We start from the raw sequence: 16,742 nt of genomic DNA, 5'->3' as shown, positions 1-16,742 counted from the left end.
TCCTAATTCTGTTAATATTATTGATACCTAGTATACAAAGAACTATATTTATTAAATTCTACCTTTTCCGATTATGTTAACTATTTTGCTTTGGTTTTCATCGGCCCAATTAATAATTTTATAAATATTGCCAATGTTTGTTCTCGTAATGCTGAGTGTATTACCTTTGCCTCAGTTTTCAGTTCAATAATAGTATATTATGGTTAATAATATAATTGTTAACTCTATTACAATAACTGTTTATTGTTATGAATTATATATATAACTAAATATGTAAAATAAACTATCAATAAAATGATATTGTTACTATAATTGTATACATTGATAATTATAATTTAAAATGTATTAAACCTATTAGGTATTATTATGTTTTATAATTTTTTTATATGCATTTTTTATTGTTCGTATATACTATAGTATATAATTAATTTACTATCTAAATAATTTTAAAATGAATAACATTATATACATTTTTATGTTTTTTTTTATTCTATTATCTGTTTAATATATTAATTTTAATTTTAAAAATGGACTATTTCCAATATTAGTATTGACAATTACGTTTTTGTTCATATTGGTATTTTTTTTTTGATGAGAAAAGTCTTTCTCTACTATGAACTGCTTTCAAACTTTTTATTCTATAATTTAACCTTTTCTAGGGTTTTAATGTTGTATACATTGTTAAGTATATTTTAAAATATATTTAACCTATTCGGTATTATCATTGCTATTGTGTTTTATCATTTGTTATAATATGCATTATTTATTCATTACATATTACACTATAATAGAGAATAACAGCATTATTATCTATAACATACCATTAATTGATTTTATATATATTTCTGTTAATTAAAAATACTTTTTACAATACTTGTATATCATTTTCTTCAACTAATGCTGTATATTTTTTAAAAAAATACACAATTACAATCTATATATTATGGTTATTAATTTTTTTTTGTTATTTATATTATTATTTAATAAAGATACATTTCCATAAGTGGTATTTAACATCTAATTTCGGTACATTCCAAACACAGGAATGTCATTAAATTATTTATACATAATTAGTTAAGTCCATTTTTCAGTTTTTTGAATAAGGGGTTGATCAATAGAACTATTTAAACTGCCAGTTTTAATTTAATTTGGCGCCACTGAACTAATGTACCTGACATTTTGGAGAGTTATAAATCAATTGACAACATTTAATATATAAGAGCATAATATGATATCATTGAGTAGGTATTACAACTAAATAAGAAAATCGCTACATCAGAAATCGAGTAAATATCCAATTTTGTAAAAATATGAATTTCAAACACTCGTAAAAATTTAATTTGACTTTCTTGTAGACAGTTTTTTTTTTTTTTTGATAATGTTATAAAAACTTATGAAAAACATTTTAAAATCAAAAAAAGTAAAAATTTTTATAAATTTCTAACCAAATAATTTGCACATTTTCGTGAATTTTACGTATTTTCTCAACATTTGAAGTTTAAAAGCTTATAAAAAAAATCATGACGGGATTTTTAATATTTTTCAAATATAATTGTAACAATATATTAAGAGCCTTGTATTAAATGTTCAAGCTTTTTCATCCAACAAAAATTATATTGATATTCATAGAAACAAAAGCTAAAAAAAATTGAAAACTGAAAATGTCCGTAAATAGTTCAAAACAAATCAAAGTATTTTGTCGTGTACCTATAGAAAATTCTAATTTAAACAACCGGTGAAAATGTCATGTATATAAGGTAATTTGTTTTAGAGTTACACCAAAAACCAAAATCGATTTTGTCGAAAACAAATTTTTAGTAAAGAATTTTTAGTAATTCCCGTTTTTCCTTAATTTTTTTTTTTGTTTTTCCTTGTGCGTTTGAAAACTGTTGGGAATTTTAAATTTTGACCTGGGAAAATACCTAGGACTTTAACTGGGAATTTTGACCTCACCAATGCACCAACTAGATTCACTTTCCCATTGAACAAGGCACTGAAGTTTAAAATCGAAGCATTATGTAGTATATTATATGTCTACCTTCTACATTAATAAACACATAAAATGATTCGGGACCAATAACGATCATACACCGGACGTAGAAAATAAAAACGCAATTTAAAATTATAAAATAATTTATTTCTATAACTTAAGTCAATATGAATTACATAAGTTCAGACCACCCAGAAGAAATGAAATTACATCATACCGTGGCATCTCACAGCCACGTCAAAATATAACACCCAAAATAATAATCACATACGGATGCCGATTATCAGAACGCAATTTATAAATATAACCAATATCAAAATATTATAATTCACAGCCATGAACTCATTAATGATGCAAATATATTATGGAAACACAAAAGATAATCGAACCAAAAAATTATGTATAACTAGGTAGGTAATAAAAATTAATTACACTATTCACATGGTTCATCTCACAGCAGCTGATATCGGACAAATGATACAGTTATGTACTAGTGTACTACATAACGCAAGCGTCTACAATAACAAGGCAATTAAAACAAATACACATTTCAGACTTATCACCTAGCTAGCATCCGATTCTACATGCCTACAAAACTTAATATATAACTAGGTAATAGAAATTAATTACACTATTCACATGGTCCATCTAACAGCAGCTGATATCGAACAAATGATACGGTTATATACCACATAACGCAACCGTCCACAATAACAAGGCAATTAAAACAATTACACATTCCAGACTGATCACCTTTTTTTTTTGTGTTATCGAGGACCGGGGAGAGAACCGCGATTTGCATTACAGGTCCCCGGACATTACAGCTCCCCGGACATTCTAATACAAACGATCGTAGGGACATGACATTTTGACGGAATGTTTATATAAGCATTTTCTATACACCATAACATTTTCCAAATCTTTTGACTTATTTTGAGCTGCTTACGGACATTTTCAATTTCCATTTTTTTTCTATAAATATCAATAACATTTTATTTGTTGGTTAAAATAGCTTGAAAGTAAATAAAAATAGGCTCCTAGGTTCTTGTTTTAAAGGCAGATGAAAAAAATTAAAAATCCTTAGTCACAGTTTTTATTTATAAGCATTTAAAGTTCAAATCTTGACAAAATACGGAAAAATCACGAAAATTAGCAAATTATTTTGAGTTGAGAATTCATATTTTTACAACATTTGATATTCACTCGATTTCTCTTATTTTGTTGTAATTAAAAAACGTATGACTGTAGATACTTGAAAATTTGACTAAATGTTTATATTAGCATTTTCTATACACGATAAAATTTTGAAAATAATTTTCCTCTTTTTGAGTTGTTTACGGACATTATCAGTTTCAAATTTTTTTAGTTTTTTTTTTTCTATAAATATCAATAAAACTTTATTTAGGGTAAAAAAGCGTGAAAATTTAATAAAAGGCTCCTAAAGTATCGTTCTAATGGCAATTGAAAAATATTAAAAATACATAGACACAATTTTTTTTTATAAGCATTTAGAGTTCAAATTTTGACGACATTTATCAAATTTATAATTTATTAATTATTTTGTAGTTAAAAATGTATAAAATGTTTAACTTTTATGGCTAAGGATTGAAAATTTTAAACAAGGCTCCACGTAAATAGGTTATATATAAATGACTTTATTCACAATAATATCATCAAATATACTTGGTAAAATCATAGGCTGACTGACCGTTTTCGCTCAGAATCGTTTTACTTATACAATGATATTATATCATTGAATTCAAATTTAACACCATCCATTACAGTGACCCACTTGTAACCTACTGTACAGCAGAGCGACATCCACTTATCCACTTTTTTTTATTGGTGTAGGTGGTAAATAGGTTATATATATGAATTACTTTATTCACAATAATATCATCAAATATAGGTACTTAGTAATTGGTTTTCCAATAGTTTTCAAAACAACATAAAAATTAATGAAATACGGGCATTTTTACGTCAAATCAGTTTTCGACAAAATCGATTTTGGTTATTGGAGTAACTCTAAAACAAATTACCGTACACATGAAAGTAGCATAAATATTTTCTGTACACTATTAAATATTTGAAATATTTTAAGGCTCCGTAATTATTGTTTCAAAAACAGATGAAAACTATTAAAACCCATGGCAAACAATTTTTTTTTATAAGCATTTAAAGTTCAAATATTGACAAAATACGTATAATTCACGAAAATGTGCAAATAATTTTGAGTTAGAAATTCATAAAAAGGCAATGGCGGTTGAAAAATATTAAAAATACATAGGCATGTTTTCTTTTTATAAGCATTTAAAATTCGATTTTTGACCCAATTTAGTAATTGTTTTGTAGTTAAAAATTTAGAAAAATGTTCTACTTTAATTGCTAAGGATTGAAAATTTAAAACAAGGTTCCACATGAATAGGGTATATATAAATTACTTCATTCGCAATAATATCAAGAATTTTTTTTTTTAGTTAATGTTTATTTTTTAATACACTGAGTATTATTGCAATCACTCATTCTAAATTATAAATTTACAAATAGTTGTTAATAGTGGTAGACATAGTTGAACGTAATAGATACAATTAAAGTTAAAAATTAAGTTAATGAGGATAGGTCTCAGGAAAAGATAAGATTATGTAGGTAGGTATGTGTTATAATATTATGGGGAGATAATGCCTTAATACGTAATATAACAATATAATACATGCAATTATTTATAATCAGTAATATTAAATGTAATTAATTTAGTATTTTAGATTCAGATCAGGTAATAACAACATTTTTAAGTGTTTTTATTATAGTGTATTATTCACCGTTTCCATTTCATTAAATGGACAACTTTTCATGAAAAGACCGATTTCGTATACGAGTATTAGGTATACGGGTTTACTGTTTCCGATCAGACATCAAAATTATATTATTAAAAATAAATATTTTTGACAATTAAAAATATTCAACTGTACTTTAATGTAATATATTATATGTCCACCTTCTACGTTAATAAACACATAAAATGATTTGGAACCAATAACGATCATACATTGGGGTAGAAAATTTAAAAACGTAATTTAAAATTATAAAATAAATTATTTACATAACTTAAATCAATATAAATTCGGAGCACCCAAGAAGGAATGCGATTGCATCATACCGTGGCATCTCACAGCCGCGTCAAAGGAAAATACCCAAAACAATAATCACAAACGGATGCAGATTATCAGAACGCAATTAAAAAATAAAACTCTTCATTAGTATCAAAATATTATAATTCACAGCTATCAACGCATTAATGATGCCCATATATGGAAACCACCGTCTCACAGCAGATATCGAAAAAACGATAGTGATATGTACCACATGACGCAATCGTCTACAATAACAAGGCAATTAAAACAACTACACATTCTAGACTTATCACCTAGCCAGCATCCGATTCTATATGCCCACCAAACTTAATATAATATTGACACGCAAATAATGATAGAAAAAAATAAGCATACGGACCAAATATCAAAAGTCAAAAAATATTAACTTACAAACTTAGTAACTTATAACTACTTTATCGCGGTTGTTAACTTGTGATCCGCGACCCCCTGGGGGTCCGCGGGACCCTTAACACATAACATACGTCAATAATAAGCAAGGCTGGGCACTAACGAATTAAAAAGTTAAAGTTAAGTTAAAAAGTTAATTTAGTTTAAACTTTTTAACTTAACTAGTTACTTTTGGCTTTTCATTAACTTACTAAATTTCTTTTTTAATTAAAGTGAAATCAACGAAAATCATTTATTCAACAAAAATTCTGAGTGTTGAATTTATAATATAATTACAATACAGTATTAATAGAATATAAGAAGGGTTCGATACTATTCGAAAGAATAAGTATTTGAACACATTCTTTGAAATATTGTATTTTGAGCATACTATAACATTCATATACTTGACAAATATCCTAAAATTGCGTCCAAAAGTATTATATGCTTGTTTATTACAAATAAGTATTGAGGTATTGTGTACATCAAATAAAGAGAAATCATTACAAACAAACACTGAGGTGTTGTGTAAAAATCAATAAGTTAAAATACAAATATACATCATAGTATATAATATCATAGTATAGTATGATAAATACAATAATGTAATAATAACGTAACGAGATAATATTTAGATCACATAAAAGATCACAAGTATAATAAATAATAATTGTAGAAGTAGACCATACATGGTTAAATAAAATATTGCAATGATAACGCGCATCGAAACACGATCAACCGAAAGACATATCGAAGACACCCACGGTCAAGGAAAGTTGCACCACAATTTACAAATATCTTAGTCAAAACGTACCTCCAAGTCCTAGCATAAATAATAGTAATATCTTGTGGTGGAACAAAATCACACACACGCATAGTAGAAATCATCTTACAAATATTAAAGCGTATAAATCCCAAACAAATAATATATCCCTGAATCAAAATACATTATAACTACAATATTCCCATTCTATATCTTTTTTATTATTTCATTCTACCAAAAATTTATCACCCAACTTTTGTACCCATTGTAACGTCTCCTCTTCACCTGGTTTATTTTTATCTTGATTTTATTCTACTACAATCATTTCAACAACTTATTGTGACACAGACACAAATAAAAGTTAAGAAAATTTAAAAAAAACACATCATTGTATAATCAACACATTCATCGCTCCGCTCAGAATCTAAAAGTAACACAATTTTAGATTTAAAAAATAATTTAGTTACGTTTAATTAAAAATAAGAAACGGGTAAAATTAAAAATAGAACAGGAAGACAAACCAATGAACCCCTCACAAGACACAAGCAATATTACACAAAATATGCAAAAAAATCCTTTTCAAAATTTACATTACAAAATAAAAATTCAGAAACGTAGTATAGTACCAACTATCAAATGTAGATACGATGAAATTATAGGTAATATGTCCACAGAACAAAAAAACGATGCCATTACACATTGTGTCAGAAAAAACTTCAAAATGAGTGCAGGGATTGAGTGATTGCACAACAATTTAAAGTAAGTTTCAAAGTTGTAGACGTATCCAAAGCACAGAATAAATAACTTACAGAAACAGCATACTAAATAGATTATACCTACATTTTAAAATACACATTACACGCACAAGGGGGGATGAACATTGAACAGTGTCCTAGAGCTCTGCACGGTCCAATATTATGGGGAGATAATGCCTTATATATGTCATATAACATGGTATATAAAATTATTTATAATAAGTTACATTAAATGTAATTAATTTAGTAGGTATTTTAAATTCAGATCAGGTAATAACAACATTTTTGATAGTATGATTTGGCATTTTATCAATATTCAAATAATTTAATGGTTATAATAAATAATATTATTAACTTATAAAAATATAGTGGCGCAAATAAAGAAATTATGGATTATGGTCAGTTAAAAATAAAACGGGTATTCTGAAAAAAAAAATATGAAATTGAAATAATATCAATAGTATTTAAATAATTATTAGATCTAAGCAGCATCATTGAGTATATGGCTGTCCAGTGATTTGTATATGGGCATGTCAATATCCATTCTGAAATAAAATAAAAATATATAATTATTTAATTGTACATTATTAATAAATATAATTTAAAAATATCATACAAATATGTTTATTACCGATTATAATCCGGCAACAAATTTCTTAAATGAAACAATACAGATTGTTTTTCTAAGTCGCCTATTGACTTTTCTCTTTCAGCAATTTTAAAGATTACAGAACATTTTCTATATTGAACAAAAATTTATGCAGCCACTTGATGCTTTTATGGAATTTCTTCGGTTCAAACTAAAAAGTAATATTTATAATTATGAAAATTTAATGTAACTGAGGAGAAGTAACAGATTATTTTATTAATGACTTAATTTACTTGAAAGAATAATGAAATAACAGAAAAAAATGTTCACATAAAAATTGAGATGATGGCGTTCCTATTTCTGAATTTCAACACATTAAATGAAGTCTCCGGTGCTTTTTTTCGTATGTGACTTTTCAATAAAATCGTATTCATGGAGGAAATAGCTACAACCAGAACCCTTAAAATATTTTCTAATTTAACAACAATATCAGTATAATTAATTGTAATACCATCACAATTGACTGTTGTTGTCATTAACAAATAAACCATAATTGGTATATTTGTTTGGAGATTCATAGGTAAATCATTGGTATTGATAATTTATATTAATAAAAATGTACATCTGAAAAACAACAAACAGGTACAAATGCATTTTAGTTTAATTTTAGTAAAAATATACTGACATAGACAAAGTTACTTTTAATATTGTCTACTTACATGTAAATGGGTGCAAAGTTATTTTAAATAAATAGTGTTCATCAATAGAATTTGTTGTGAATGTATTAAATGAATAGAACTGTATGTTTTCAACATTAGGAATATTAAGCGATATTAAAAGTTCTTTGGGTCGTCTTGTCTGAAACACAAGCATATTATTTTATTAACAATTATTTTACAATCAAAATAAATATTTAATTTGGTTAAATATATTACAATTTTTACCTCACATTCAATTTGTGCATTTGATAATTCAACTTTTTTTTCAAACTCTCTTTCCATAATGTTTTTTTGTCGTTCTTGTATTTTTTCTTTTTTTTCATTACCAAGGTCCTCTTGATTTTTTTATAGAAGATATTCCCCTAACAATTACTCTATTACCATTGATTAAATACTTTTTCAATGTTTCTTTCCAAAATGTTATTTCTTCATGTGTAGTTGTTTCTGTATGTTCAATTTATTCAATTTCTGCTCCAACTGAAAATATTAGTAATATTTATTAATGTAGAATCATAATGTGTTTTTATTCAATTTCTTTATTATATTGTATATTATAATTATATTACAGTATTTATAAAATCATAAAGTTGTGTTACTTATTTACTTAAATACCTTTAACCATACGTTTGCTCAAGATTCATTATTCATCAATTTGTTGAAATTATAGTTATCCATTGGAGAATAAAATATTAGAAGAACAACTAGTTCTTAATGGTAATTGGTGTGACAGGTCAAATTCATTCAGCCAGGATTTTGGTGCTTAAACTGGTAGCCCAAAACAGTAATAAACCATTTCAGAATGTTCACTGATTTTTTCATGCCGTCAAAGAACTGTCAACGATTAAAAATGTTACGATGCTCAATAAAGAGTGAACACAATGCAAAATAAAATGATGACGATCCAGCATGCGTGTTGTGATCTCGAGCAGATTAACCGCACATACTTTCTACAACACAGTCGTTGGTTGTTACATCATATTTGTAAACAAAAAAAAAAAACAAAAAAAAACGACTAATATACCCAGAGTAAATTATTTTTAAATTATTACCCAGAACGGTAACGAGTCACAGGGAAGTAGGTACCGCAATATTGGGCTTATCCCACTCAAAAATCTAGCACATACAATTTTAAAATGCTATATTATTGTAATTTGTAAGGGTCTGCTTGCCTTTAATATATTCACCCCCCTCCCTTCCAAGTCAAAAGTTGAAATTGCGCCTATGCAGGCTATGCGTATTAAGGAGCTGTAAGTCTTTTTATTTTTATAATTTATTATCAACTATGTATATCACTAGGGCTCGGATTTATATGTATTTATATAACCAAAGTAAGTATTTATACAACAAAAATATGTACATACATATGTGCTAAAGAATTCAAAATATGTATTATCAAAAAAAAAAATAATAATAATAATTAATAATAGGCCTAATAAAATGTAATAAAAAATTTATATTTATCTAACTGTATTGATTACAATTAATAACATTAATTTTTAAATTTTTGAATCCAAAAGATTGCCGTTATTCTCGTGAAATTTTTATAATAATTAATAATAAAATAAAATGTAATAAAATTTTTTTATTTATTTAGCTATCTAATTATCTTGATTACAGTTATAATAATAACATGCACTTTAAAATTTTCGAATTCAAAAGATCGTCGATATAATATAAAGTCATGATAACCGTTCAATAATTCTGAAATCTGAAGAAAAGACATTAAAACAGTATAATTGTCTAAATATGTGAAAAAAAATTGAATAGTTGTGAAATATGTTATAACATGTATTTATGACAAAATATGTAAACATATGTAAAATCAAATATAGCTCGTTTTATCAAAAATCTTGTGAAACAAATTTATCACTTGCCGAAATTAGTTTATCATGTCGCAAAGAAAATATGTAATTGCATATAAGTCCGAGCCCTATATATCACATTCTAAAGCTATTATTATTAAATTGAAGTAAAACAACCTATTGTATAATAAACTGTGAGATTTTAAGTGCTTATAAATGATATTAGTGATTTTAATTTACCTTTAGTGTTATTGACAAAGGAAGGCTTGTCCTGAACTATGCTTGGTAAATTAGTACACCTTACTGGTTGACTTTCTTCAACATCGATCCCATTGCTAATTAAAACATTTACATCCATCATAATTTGTTGGATACCATCATCTAATAAAATATCAAGCAATATAAATTAGAATCCATAAATATATTTATTGATGTAAGATTGTAAGAACATGAAAAAGTATACTTGCCATTTTCTACATTGCACAGTATTTTAAGTTTATCTGCAGACCATATATTATGTCCAACTCCTTCGTATTGGACGAATCCAATATTCCAATATCTATAAGCATTGTCAGATATGAGATAAATAAAATTAATTAATTGGTTTACTATTAGTCAATAGTAAACTTATAGTTATCAGTTAATACTTTGTTGTTACTTGTTAATTAACAACAAAACTACTAAAGTCAAAAATTAAACAAATTCTCATATTGAGACCGACTGAAAAAAATATTCTGTTATCATAATACTGATTACTGATAATAAATATCAATCAGAAAATCAATAAAAATGTACGTTGGATCCGATTGAAATCTAGTTGGTAACGCTGAATTTTAGAACAAGATCCAACAATAAATCATTTTTCAATTGTTGAGTTTTGGAACACATAATATTATCATTTTGATTGAACAACGCTGAGTTTTGGAAGGCACGGGGTAACGCACAGATTCACGTTTATCGGTGAACTATTTCTTATCAAAATATCATAACAATCATGATAAAAAAAACAAATATCTATACCAACAAATAGATTATTTTGGACTTTGAATAATCTTGCGATCATGACATCTTTGATCATAATATTATAATACTATTGTATCTAATATTCTGTGCTTGTATAATAATATTATGATTTAAGATTACAATATAATATAAAATTATCGTTGGGCTAATACTGCAGAGTATTTCTGCTGTAGTGATAGTATTCCGGTAGTGATATGGACTGTTTGTATGATATCGAGAAGCCAAGTAATGACCCAAAAGATTCCAAACCAGACAACGACAATGGCAGCATTTTTCCATTCTCTGGTGATGTGATCAAGCATTTAGTTAATAAAAATGATAATAGCTCAAATACAGATTGTGGTAAGAGTAACATCAAAGACAGCGATGTACCAACAGCCGTTACTGAAAACGATGAAATAGAAAACGCTAGGAAAGTAGCAGCGTTTGTTCAGGAAAGTATCAATGAGAAGATGGAATGGCCATTATGTTTGTTGGTAAGAGTTTATTTTATCAAAATATATTTGTGGTGAATATGTAATTGATTTATTGATGTTTGATTTTAGATTGAATCCAAACGGTCGGTCAAAACTTCTCAACAAGAGCTTAAAAATATGATCACAAATAAAGCTGCTGAAGTCATAGCAACCAAATTACATATTGCAAAACAATTAACAAATGGTTAATACATCAGTTTGTAAAGAACTATATTATAAAAAATACAAAGAATTATTAAACCATGTAAATACCATAAGTTCAGAACTGAAACCCTTGAATATAGTGCCTGGTAATGAAGTCAAATAATCCAACAAATGTGAACTCAATTTCAGCCAACTCATTGTCATGAGTGTCTAAAGAAAATGAGTCAGGTAAAAATTCAGAATCTTGGACAACTTCACTAGTTAAACACTTAGAATTATTTAAAAGACGTTCTTCTAAATCATTTTCCGAATTGTTGTTTTCAGTAAAAACAAAGCTGGAATTCTTCTCCAAAATATACCAACGTAGACAATAAAGGACGTAGAACAAAATTGTAATCATTACTAGAGATTGTAATTACTTTTTTTTACTTTCAAATTGTATAGATTAAACTATAGAGGCTCGAAAAAAGAAATGGAATTTTCAAAAGAAATTTGTGATGGAGTGGAAAATCCTACAATCAAAACTGGTAAATATTGGATTAATTTTCTAATAGACATTTATAAAAAGTTAACATCATTATTATATTTTAGCCGTCAATATTGAGCCCTATTCTATCTTGTCAAAGAAGAACTTCCTCCACAGTATCGAGGATCGAGATTTGTTTTTTGGAGTTGACAAACATAAATTGTATTGCTGCAAATAGTGACACATAATATGATGACAATGTAAGGAAATTTTAAATTTTTAAAAACTGGTGAGAATAACATGATATTCAAGGAATTCTCATAAGTTATAAAATATTCTGTATAAAATTATTATAAAAACTTATTTCTTGGTACAAAAAAATAGCATACTATAATTTATACGTAACTTGTAACTTTTCTAAAATTAGTAATTATTAAATCTACTAACCTAAAATTATATTGACAATTTATTTCAAAAATAAAAAAAATACCAGTGTTTTAGCATCTTTATTTGGTATATTTGATAGTTATTCAAGTTGAATTATTTCGCATTTAATAATAACAAACGAACAAAATGCAAAGATTAACGAGTTTAAAAGTTAATCTTATTTTAACTTTTAACTTAATAAGTAACTTTTGGATTTTCATTAACTTAACTATTAGGTAACTGACTAAATTTTTATTGAATTAACATTAAATTAACAAATTTATTTTTCATTTTAAGAAGTAAGTTAAGTTAATTTATTTTGTTTTTAGTTGTATTACATTTCACTATTTCAGTCCATTTTGTTGTCATGTCAAAAAATATTTACTATGAATTGTTTAATGTTAAATATTTATAATTTTCCTATCTAACTTATTACATAATATGTAACTATTGTTCTTTACTTATAAACTAAAAACTTCAATGAAATACATACTATATGGAAATACTGTATAAAGCATAAACATTGTAGTCTATAATTTAGTTATGGGTTAATAAAAAAAAGTACTCTTGTTCTATAAAAAAAACTTTTTTTAACTTAACTTTACTGTTTTTTCTTATTTATTAGGTACCATACCTACTTTGCTGAGTTTTTCTGCACATACCTGCAAATACTTGAGGAATAGGGCGAAGTGTGCTGTCTTCACTCGAGTTCAGGACGACGAACACTAGTAATCTTTGGTCGATTGATGTTGAAGCAAATTAATTGTGGTTTGCTGCAATAATCTGGAATCTGGATCGATGATGTGCTGTCTTCAATTCTTCTGTTCTTCAAATGTTTATTATGAGTAGTTAACTGGTTGAAGTATGTTAGAGAAGTGACTCTATAATTTTACATACACTACTTTCATCATTCTTAATTACACAATTATCATTTTCAAAGATTTAGCTTAGTTTTCATTAGCTGTTCTATATCAGACTTTGTCTGCACCATCGCTAGAGATAATTAGTTTACCATCACATCAGGTGCTCCCACGTTTAATGTTTTCTTCAATATGTATTTTTCCAAATACCCCGCCGCTATAATTTGTATATACAGTGGTCGCCGCTTAAGGTGAACACATTCGTTCAAGAGTATTTTGATCATTATAACCGGAAATCACTATAAGCGGCGACTCGAAAAACAGGTAGAAAATAACGTAAAAATAATTAAATATTAAAATTATATTTATGTATTATTATTTTTTATTTATTTTATTTATTATAATTTTAATTTTTTAAACACTTTATTTTGCACACAACATAAAATAGACTTTGCAACATATAAAAATACATAGTACATACAAAATATACACACGTGATTTAACAAACTTAGGTTTTTTCAAAAAAGTCGGTAATGTGCCCCTGTTTTTTTGGTATGGAAACCATCATAATGTGCTCCCTATACACAAAAAGAGGTGATATTATTGTAAAATTATATTTATATTTTATATTTCTGACATGATTATATCTGATCACAATAACCGAAAACCTGAACACTGTACGCGACGAAAAATGCACTTATAACGGATGTTTGTTCCGTTCCTGGCATTTTTGATAACTATAAGCAGCTGATTCTTATATCCTGTAAACACTATAAGCGGCGACCACTGTATCAGTAGTTATTATATTTGTTCCTTCTGCGGTATTTTGTACACTGTATTTTGGTTAGGTTTTTGGAGTTGTTTGTCTTTGATGTGCTCTTCCTCTATGGGTTAGCATTCTACTTAAAATAAAACACTTTGTCAACGTTCAAATTTTTCCCTGAGTATTCTCAAAGCGTGAATCACAATTTTTCTAGCAACCATAAAGTTTTCCGTGGCAATAGTTGGACATTGTTAATATCCATTGACTTTATGTCCATAAGACTTTCAGATAGTAGAATGAATATTGCTACTATATATCAATGATCATGAATTCCTCATCGTCTTTATCCCACGTTAAACACTCTCATTTATTCTTGGATTTTTCTAAATTTTTTTTAATATATGTAATATTATTTATGCAACCAAAAGACAATGAACTACATTACTCTATGCTTATATATTGGTTGTGAGTGCTATATGACTACACAGCCTGTGCTATATTCTAAGAGACATTTGTCCTGGGGAATTAGTTTAATAATTTTGATTGCCCAAACAAGAATTTATGATAGTCTAGTTAATAGACCTACATTTTTTATTTTTTGGTTTTAAATGTGATGCCCAGCTTCATAAACACTTTCTACTCAATTGTTTTATCAATAATATATACAAAACTTCAGAGGTAAGAAGAAATAATCAGATAGTTATTTGACATTTAAAATATTCAATGGCATTATCATTTGCTTAGAATTATTAACTAAGTTTAACTTCTTAGACCCTGGCTGTTGAATTAGGCAATTAATAATACCTTCTATGTGCTTTCCAAATTCTATTGTAATAATAACTCTCAAAACATTTTGATGATTAAATTAATAGGTCTAGTAAATAGATTTAATGTTGATTTGTTTTTTTGTCATGTGTAATATTGTATCTTTTAATGTACACCTTAATTATGTCATTAACAATTTAAGATTACTTATCATATTTTATTTTATTTTTCAGATTTGATTATTATTGTTTATCTAATGTTGTTACATATCAATATGACTATGTAAGATATACTACCAAGCAATTGTTGTAATTATATTATTCACTGTGCATAGTCAGTTTAAATAGTTAAGAATATGGTAGTAGTGAATTTTTCATTTATTTCTATTATACCTATACCTATTTACAAATAAATAATTTAATTATTTTCTTAAAAAATTTTAATATTTTTTATATATTATAGAATCGTTTCCTTATCAGTAGTTTAATTTTATAATGTAGTCTCACAAATAAAGAATTTGATAAATTTCGCATTTTAAAGAGGCTTTCACACAATATGATATTGTGATTCACAGACAAAATTGAAAATTTTGTATTTATAAATTGTTGCTATTAGTGGGAATACAACTCTAGAGCGAGGCAACCTTCCGGATGGGTCCGCATTCCGATAGGGATAATCAATCTCACCTGAACAAATTCAGAAAGCAGTCATGATTAGCCATACACGAGTAAGTTCACCTACAAAAAAGGGGGTGGCGATCAACGACAAAGCACTCATAGTTAATATCTAAATACATTACTTAAAACGTAGTACACATTTATGAACAACTATATAAAAAAGCCTACAGTAGAAATATAATCAATCATATATCATAGTCATGTGAATATGATATATGGTTATTACTTATAAATTATAATATATATATATCAATAATGCATAGTAGGTATCTAAATATTAACGGATGATATATAACATATATTGTAAAGATGATAATGGGATATGATTCTTGGCAGGGGCGTATTTATGGGGGTGGCTGAGAGTTATTCATATTATAATGTGTCAATGACGATTTTGATCGTAACGATTATATCTTTGAGTTCGGTACATAATGCTTAATTTTGACGTGCGGTACTGCTGCATTATCGTAATTTTATTTGATTTACTGATATTATACACGCGTTGTCGCGTTTCAATCACCGTACAATAATTATACGAGCATTACGAACCCGTATGAGCTAAAAATATTTCCGAGAAGTTGTGACATAAATATTTTGTTGTCTGATATATACGACGTCTGTGATAATGTAATGTATCCAAACATGTATGAATTACTAAAAATACTAGCTATAATACCAGTGTCCACCGCTACAGCTGAGCGTAGCTTTTCGACGTTGAGAAGACTCAAAACGTATTTAAGAAATACAACTTCAGAATCTAGACTAGTGGGACTTGCCCTTTTAGCTATTCATAGAGACATTGACATACCAGATGACATTTTATTAGATAAATTTGCTAACAGTGGCAAAGAAAGAAATTTAAATTTGATTTGATTTGTTATATTAATATCGTATTATTATTATTATTATTATTATATATTATTTCATTATTAATTTTTTGAAAACATTAAAAATCATGACAAAAATTACAATTGTGTACTAATTT

At 26.8% G+C, this 16,742-nt stretch overlaps 1 long non-coding RNA gene and 1 pseudogene across 1 annotated transcript; one reads left to right on the top strand and one right to left on the bottom strand.

The window, feature by feature from the left end:
* Positions 1-7,426: 7,426 nt before the first annotated feature.
* On the bottom strand, positions 7,427-10,538 carry LOC132937254 (uncharacterized). The gene is made up of 8 exons (XR_009663642.1): positions 10,398-10,538; positions 8,968-9,186; positions 8,581-8,832; positions 8,356-8,494; positions 8,148-8,260; positions 7,930-8,081; positions 7,679-7,847; positions 7,427-7,592 (listed from the first exon to the last, which is right to left on the bottom strand). It is a non-coding gene; the product is annotated as an uncharacterized LOC132937254 (long non-coding RNA).
* Positions 10,539-11,374: 836 nt separating this feature from the next.
* Positions 11,375-15,382, top strand: LOC132933745 (uncharacterized; annotated as a pseudogene).
* The last annotated feature ends 1,360 nt before the right edge of the window (positions 15,383-16,742 follow it).

The sequence above is a fragment of the Metopolophium dirhodum genome, chromosome 1, assembly GCF_019925205.1.
Source record: "Metopolophium dirhodum isolate CAU chromosome 1, ASM1992520v1, whole genome shotgun sequence".
Taxonomy (NCBI): domain Eukaryota; kingdom Metazoa; phylum Arthropoda; class Insecta; order Hemiptera; family Aphididae; genus Metopolophium; species Metopolophium dirhodum.
Note: the sequence above shows the minus strand (reverse complement) of the source record. Positions and strands in the feature narration are given on the sequence as shown.